This window comes from Coregonus clupeaformis, chromosome 21 (assembly GCF_020615455.1).
Source record: "Coregonus clupeaformis isolate EN_2021a chromosome 21, ASM2061545v1, whole genome shotgun sequence".
In the NCBI taxonomy this organism is placed as follows: domain Eukaryota; kingdom Metazoa; phylum Chordata; class Actinopteri; order Salmoniformes; family Salmonidae; genus Coregonus; species Coregonus clupeaformis.
The window spans coordinates 47680425-47688916 of NC_059212.1; the positions used below are offsets into that span (position 1 = coordinate 47680425).

At 42.1% G+C, this 8492-nt stretch overlaps 1 pseudogene; it reads right to left on the minus strand.

Moving 5' to 3' along the window:
• Positions 1 to 5814: 5814 nt before the first annotated feature.
• LOC123481598 lies at positions 5815 to 7061 on the minus strand (annotated as a pseudogene).
• Positions 7062 to 8492: the final 1431 nt, after the last annotated feature.

Genomic DNA, 8492 nt, shown 5'->3' on the forward strand with positions numbered 1-8492 from the left:
CTGAAAAGTCATAGTCAATCAATCAATAATATAATAATACTTTTAGCAAAAATGTTTATTTTAATTCACAATCTGTAGAAGCAATGAGAATAGAAAGGTTCAGAACTTTTGTAAAACATCACAGTATAGAAATCCTATATGGATGGTGTTAAGAGATAGATGGGAGGTATTGAATAGAGTTGAAGGATGGGACTAATAACAAATAACAACAAATAATAACAAAGATAGCTAATAATGTAAGCATACTGTGTCCATAATAAGTATATAGGTTGTATGTTGGGAGCTTTTGGGAAAGAGCACAGTTAGAAAGATATGGCATTTAGAAGCAAACCGGATGGACATCATGAAAATGATCGGAGAGGTTGAGAGTAGAAGAAGTTCAGGAGCAAAAAAATTAATAAATATATATATATATATATATATATATATAGATATAGATATAGAATTATTGTAAAATTAACTCTGTCCATAAGGTGTAGATAGTAAGTATAGACCGGAAGTAGAGGCCTGGGCGTTGTTGTTCACTAATTTACTCCAAGTAGGGAAAGGATGGTGGGGTTGAAAAGTCATAAAGGGGAATATATATATAAAAAATAAAAAAAACATGGGGGATTGGAAGTGATGCAGACAATTACATTGATAGAAGATACAATCTATCTGCAATATTAAGCTGATCCATCCCCCCGAAAAAAAAAAAAAAAAAAAAAAACATTATGCTTTGGGGGTGTTTTTCTGCTAAGGGGACAGGACAACTTCACTGCATCAAAGGGACGATGGACGGGGCCATGTACCATCAAATCTTGTGTGAGAAACCTCCTTCCCTCAGCCAGGGCATTGAAAATGGGTCGTGGATGGGTATTCCATCATGACAATGACCCAAAACACACAGCCAAGGCAACAAAGGAGTGGCTCAAGAAGAAGCACATTAAGGTCCTGGAGTGGCCTAGCCAGTCTCCAGACCTTAATCCCATAGAAAATCTGTGGAGGGAGCTGAAGGTTCGAGTTGCCATGAAAAGTATCATATTTTTAAGTGGGAGAACTTGCACAATTGGTGGCTGACTAAATACTTTTTTCCCCCACTGTATATGTGCTTTCTTGAGCAGGGGGACCTTGCGGGCGCTGCAGGATTTCAGTCCTTCACGGCGTAGTGTGTTACCAATCGTTTTCTTGATGACTGTGGTCCCAGCTGCCTTGAGATCATTGACAAGATCCTCCCGTGTAGTTCTGGGCTGATTCCTCACCGTTCTCATGATCATTGCAACTCCACAAGGTGAGATCTTGCATGGAGCCCCAGGCCGAGGGAGATTGACAGTTATTTTGTGTTTCTTCCATTTGCGAATAATCGCACCAACTGTTGTCACCTTCTCACCAAGCTGCTTGGCGATGGTCTTGTAGCCCATTCCAGCCTTGTGTAGGTCTACAATCTTATCCCTGACATCCTTGGAGAGCTCTTTGGTCTTGGCCATGGTGAAGAGTTTGGAATCTGATTGATTGATTACTTCTGTGGACAGGTTTATTTTATACAGGTAACAAACTGAGATTAGGAGCACTCCCTTTAAGAGTGTGCTCCTAATCTCAGCTCGTTACCTGTATAAAAGACACCTGGGAGCCAGAAATCTTTCTGATTGAGAGGGGGTCAAATACTTATTTCCCTCATTAAAATGCAAATCAATTTATAACATTTTTGACATGCGTTTTTCTGGATTATTTTGTTGTTATTCTGTCTCTGACTGTTCAAATAAACCTACCATTAAAATTATAGATTGATCATTTCTTTGTCAGTGGGCAAACGTACAAAATCAGCAGGGGATCAAATACTTTTTTTCCCTCACTGTAATTAACCTTTGTTTACTAACCTTTGTTTATGACTGTACGTTTGCACATTTAAAATAAGAAAAAAAGCTAAGAAGCCAGAAGAACGCTGGGCTGTCAACTGTCAGCAGAAAGACTCCTCTGCAGCCAAAATGAAAGCAACTGGTTTCTGTCTTTAATATGTCCTGTTTTAAAAGGTTTGTAATGTGCAAAAGTAAAGTACAATGTAAATAGTGAAATAACATCGTTAATTACATGTTTCATGGGTTTTATGATGATTTTGTAATGTTTATTGACGGAGTTGGAAAACGTGTTGACATTGTGACAGGGGCTTAGCTAGCTGCTAGCTAGCTAAAGTATCTAGCTACATTAGAAATTCTAGCTAGCTTTAACACCCTGTGTTTGTATGTTTTACTCATAGTATATTTAATACAGTTTGAATATGTATCTTTATTAAATCTATTCAAGAAAAGCCAAAATGTAAAATACACTGTGTCCTTAAAATGTACACTACCTTTCAAAAGTTTGGGGTCACTTAGAAATGTCCTTGTTTTCAAAAGAAAATCAAATTTTTTTGTCCATTAAAATAACATCAAATTGATCAGAAATACAGTGTAGACAGTGTTAATGTTGTAAATGGCTATTGTAGCTGGAAACAGCTGATTTTTAATGGACTATCTACATAGGCGTACAGAGGCCCATTATCAGCAACCATCAGTCCTGTGTTCCAATGGCACGTTGTGTTTGCTAATCCAAGTTTATCATTTTAAAGGCTAATTGATCATTAGAAAACCCTTTTACAATTATGTTAGTGTCGTATATGAAGATTATGACTTTGTTAATGTTTTTAAGTGGAATCTGAGAGGATGTTTATTTGGCAGAAAGAGAGCCGTTTTTAGTGTGACGCCACATACAACAGACAGGAAGTGTGTGTTGTAGACAGGGGATTGGACAGTAGAGGGAGCCACCCATATCTTGGGAAGATTATATATACTGGGTAAGAACGAAGAAGAGGTTAGAGCGGCCATTGCAATCTGGGACGCCGTTCTCCGGGTGATCTTGACACCTGTAAACTCATGCTGAAATCTTGTGATATGAATAAAACTTATGATCAAGGTTCAGTATGAGCGGACTCCTTTGTTTGACAGCAATAATTACCAGCATTGACGCGATACTACAAATGGGGGCTCGTCCGGGGTCGGTCTGCATCTTCCTTTTGTTCCATTCGTGAGCCGCGAGGTGACTCCCGCTCAAGCAGGATAAGGTGAGATTCCTCACCAATTTTGGGCGCTAGTTGGTTCGCTGGCTTATGGGTGCATTGGAAAGATGTACCGTGTAAATTACTTGGGTGCGTGCTGATGTGTTTTTGTTGCTGTCGACTAAGGGTTTGTAATAATTATTCTACATTTTGGTTGCATTGGTGAACGGCGCAAAAGGAGAAGGAATAGGCTTGAATAGGAATTCTAGAGCAATCGATGGTAGTGAATAAGGCAGATGTACAAGGCAGATATACGTATACATGTTGTAGAGTTTGTTGGCTGGTTTACAATTTGTTGGCTGGTGTAGAGCTTGTTGGCTAGTGTAGAGTTCGTTGGCTGGTTAACAGTTTGTTGGCTGGTGTAGAGTTTGTTGGCTGGTTAACAGTTTGTTGGCTGGTTAACAGTTTGTTGGCTGGTGTAGAGTTTGTTGGCTGGTGTAGAGTTTGTTGGCTGGTGTAGAGTTTGTTGGCTGGTTAACAGTTTGTTGGCTGGTTTACAGTTTGTTGGCTGGTGTAGAGCTTGTTGGCTGGTGTAGAGTTTGTTGGCTGGTGTAGAGTTTGTTGGCTGGTTAACAGTTTGTTGGCTGGTGTAGAGTTTGTTGGCTGGTGTAGAGTTTGTTGGCTGGTGTAGAGTTTGTTGGCTGGTGTAGAGTTTGTTGGCTGGTTAACAGTTTGTTGGCTAGTGTAGAGTTTGTTGGCTGGTTAACAGTTTGTTGGCTGGTTTACAGTTTGTTGGCTGGTGTAGAGTTTGTTGGCTGGTGTAGAGTTTGTTGGCTGGTGTGGCCAAAAATTAGGCTAGTGTTATCTCTTCCTTCTCATTGTACGAACGGGAAAAACTAATTGAAAGCCACTCTGTCGTAGTGGAGAGTATCAGAGATCGATAGACGGGAAGCCAAAGTGCTAACCATTCATTCTTATTAATAATAAATTAGCAGGTTATCATTTTCACTCAACAACACTTAGAGGAAATGTGTCTTGATGGCATCAGTGGTGGTAGGTTGGTTGTTTTAATATTTTAACAGGGTGTGTGTGTGGGTGTATGTGCGTGTGCGTGATAATGGGGTATTTAAATTAAGGCCTTTAAGGACCATTAGCAGGGTGCTTTCCTTGTTATTAATTCTCCATAAAGCTCTCAAGCTCTCTCTCGCTCTCGCTCTCGCTCTCGCTCTCGCTCTCGCTCTCGCTCTCGCTCTCGCTCTCGCTCTCTCTCTCTCTCTCTCTCTCTCTCTCTCTCTCTCTCTCTCTCTCTCTCTCTCTCTCTCTCTCTCTCTCTCTCTCTCTCTCTCTCTCTCTCTCTCTCTCTCTCTCTCTCTCTCTCTCTCTCTCTCTCTCTCTCTCTCTCTCTCTCTCTCTCTCTCTCTCTATCTCTATCTCTATCTCTATCTCTATCTCTCTCTCTGTCTCTGTCTCTGTCTCTGTCTCTGTCTCTCTCTCTCTCTCTCTCTCTCTCGCTGTGTCTCTCTCTCGCTGCCTTAATCGACATCCACATCATTGGCACCCGGGGAACTGCCTTGCTCATGGGCAGAACGACTGATTTTTACCTTGTCAGCTCGGGGACGTCAACTGCAGCGGTGTGTTTGATCTGAGCATGTGCCAGCACCAGCAGCGCCAGCCTCTCTCTATGCTTATGCGCGAGAGAAGTGAGTTCGAAAAAACTGAAAGTATGCATCTTAGAAATAAGTATGCATCTTAGAAATAGTTTACACATACAAAGTGTATATGTCCGAACTCAGAATCAAATAGGCTTTCCCAAAAGAACATGTGGTAGAGAGTTTATTTTGATAATCTCATTCCAAAATCATGGGCATTAATATGGAGTTGGTCCCCCCTTTGCTGCTATAACAGCCTCCACTCTTCTGGGAAGGCTTTCCCCTAGATGTTGGAACATTGCTGCGGGGACTTGCTTCCATTCAGCCACAAGAGCATTAGTGAGGTCAGGCACTGATGTTGAGCAATTAGGCCTGGCTCGCGGTCAGTGTTTCAATTAAACCCAAAGGTGTTCAATAGGGTTGAGGTCAGAGCTCTGTGCAGGCCAGTCAAGTTCTTCCACACCGGTCTCGACAAACCATTTCTTTATGGACCTCGCTTTGTGCACAGGGGCATTGACATGCTGAAACAGGGAAGGGTCTTCCCCAAACTGTTGCCACAAAGTTGGAAGCACAGAATCGTCTAGAACAGGGGTGTCAAACTCATTTTAGCTCAGGGGCCACATGGAGGAAAATCTATTCCCAAGTGGGCCGGACCGGAAAAATCATGGTATATATAACTTAAAAACAACAACTTCAGATTGTTTTCTTTGTTTTAATACGATCAACATACAACATAAAGCTGGAGCCTGAGGACAGTGTGTCCAAAATAGTACAAGCACAACATCACTATTAATCATAAAACATGTCAAGTTTATTTGAAAATTCTAAAGAAAAAGAACACACAAACACACAATGCCTCAGTGATTAACAGAACTGTTTCACAGATCACAGAACTATATCAGGGTGTCATTTCTCAGGCAGAAATGTAGATAAAAATTATGAAATCCTGTTCCCCAAACAAGTGCAAGAACCACAGAGTCAATAATAGGTTAAATATACAAATAAAATAAAATCAATAGCACATCAACATAAAAACATATAAACATAAATCTGAAAGCGTTGCTCAAACTCCCGTAACAGTCCAGTTATTTTATCTTTGAACCGCTTCATGTCTGCCACATGTTGGGTCGCGCACACATTTTTCAGACAGGGGAAGTGAGCTGCATCACCACCGGCAAGTTGCGTCTCCCACAATGACAGCTTCAACTTGAAAGAACGTATGCTGTCATAATACTGCGTGACAACTTTGTTGCGCCCTTGCAGCTGTTTGTTCAAGTTATTCAGGTGCTGTGTAACATCCACCATAAATGCAAGGTCCGGCATCCATTCTGCGGAATGAAATTCTAACACTGGTTTGCCCTTTTCTTCCATGAACTGTTCAATTTCTTCTCGTAAATCAAAGAAACGCCTCAGCACAGCACCTCGGCTTAACCATCTTACCTCAGTGTGGTATGGCAGGCCATAGATGTGGTCTTTCTCTCTGAGAAGGCTGTCAAACTGACGGTGATTCAGGCTTCTGGATCGGATGAAATTAACAGTTTGGATGACCACCTTCATGACGTTATCCATCTTTAATGACTTGCAACACAAAGCCTCCTGGTGCAAAATACAGTGAAAAGTCAAAAAATCACGTCCTCCATTTGCAGATTGCACTTTCTCTCTGAACTTTGTCACAACGCCTGCTTTTTTCCCAATCATTGAGGGCGCACCATCTGTAGCCAGGCTGACAGCGTGGGACCAGTCCACTCCGACCCTGTCCAGCGCGCCGACGAGTGCGGTAAAAATATCAGCTGCTGTCGTTGTATCTGTCATCGGCACCAACTCCACGAACTCCTCGGTGACGGTCAATGTGTCATCAACTCCGCGGATGAAAAAATGGCCAGTTGTGCAACATCTGTAATGTCCGTGCTTTCATCAATTGCAACCAAAAACGCAATAAATGACTTTACTTTTTGCTTCAACTGGCTGTCCAAATCCACTGAAAGATCGGAAATCCTGTCTGCAACTGTGTTTCTTGTCAGGCTGATATTTGCAAAAGCCTGCCGCTTTTCAGGGCACACAATCTCCGCTGCCTTCATCATGCATGTTTTTACAAATTCACCCTCACTAAATGGTTTTGAAGCCACTGCGATTTCATTAGCAATGAGGTAGCTAGCTTTCACTGCAGCGTCACTGATGTCTCGGCTGTGAGTAAACACAGACTGCTGTTTCTTCAGACCCGCCAACAGTTCATTCACCTTCTCTCATCTCCGCTGTCCTTGAAAGTTGTCATATTTGTCGGCATGAAGACTCACATAGTGGCGACGAAGGTTATATTCTTTCAGCACTGCAACATGCTCTGAACACACCAAACATACAGCTTTCCCATTCAATTCCGTGATTAAATAGGATGACCATTTTTCTTGGAACACTCTTTTTTTTTTTTTTTTTTTTCACCTTTATTTAACCAGGTAAGCCAGTTGAGAACAGGTTCTCATTTACAACTGCGACCTGGCCAAGATAAAGCAAAGTAGTGCAATAAAAACAACACAGAGTTACATATGGGGTAAAAAAAAAACATAAAGTCAGAAATACAACAGAAAATATATATACAGTGTGTGCAAATGTAGCAAGTTATGGAGGTAAGGCAATAAATAGGCTATAGTGCAGAATAATTACAATAGTATTAACACTGGAATGCTAGATGTGCAAGAGATTATGTGCAAATAGAGATACTGGGGTGCAAAAGAGCAAAATAAATAACAATATAGGGATGAGGTAGTTGGGTGGGCTAATTTCAGATGGGCTGTGTACAGGTGCAGTGATCGGTAAGGTGCTCTGACAACTGATGCTTAAAGTTATTGAGGGAGATAAGAGTCTCCAGCTTCAGAGATTTTTGCAATTCGTTCCAGTCATTGGCAGCAGAGAACTGGAAGGAATGGCGGCCAAAGGAGGTGTTGGCTTTGGGAATGACCAGAGAGATATACCTGCTGGAGCGCAGACTACGAGTGGGTGCTGCTATGGTGACCAATGAGCTAAGATAAGGCGGGGATTTGCCTAGCAGTGATTTATAGATGGCCTGGAGCCAGTGGGTTTGACGACGAACATGTAGTGAGGACCAGCCAACAAGAGCGTACAGGTCACAGTGGTGGGTAGTGTATGGGGCTTTGGAGACAAAACGGATGGCACTGTGATAGACTACATCCAATTTGCTGAGTAGAGTGTTGGAGGCTATTTTGTAAATGACATCGCCGAAGTCAAGGATCGGTAGGATAGTCAGTTTTACGAGGGCATGTTTGGCAGCATGAGTGAAGGAGGCTTTGTTGCGAAATAGGAAGCCGATTCTAGATTTAACTTTGGATTGGAGATTCTTTATGTGAGTCTGGAAGTTGAGTTTACAGTCTAACCAGACACCTAGATATTTGTAGTTGTCCACATACTCTAGGTCAGACCCGTCGAGAGTGGTGTTTCTAGTCGGGTGGGCGGGTGCTAGCAGCGTTCGATTGAAAAGCATGCATTTAGTTTTACTAGTGTTTAAGAGCAGTTGAAGGCTACTGAAGGATTGTTGTATGGCATTGAAGCTCGTTTGGAGGTTTGTTAACACAGTGTCCAATGAAGGGCCAGATGTATACAAAATGGTGTCGCTCTGCGTAGAGGTGGATCTGAGAGTCACCAGCAGCAAGAGCGACATCATTGATATACACGGAGAAAAGTGTCGGCCCAAGAATTGAACCCTGTGGCACCCCCATAGAGACTGCCATAGGTCCAGACAACAGGCCCTCCGATTTGACACACTGAACTCTATCTGAGAAGTAGTTGGTGAACCAGGCGAGGCAGTCATTTGAGAAACCAAG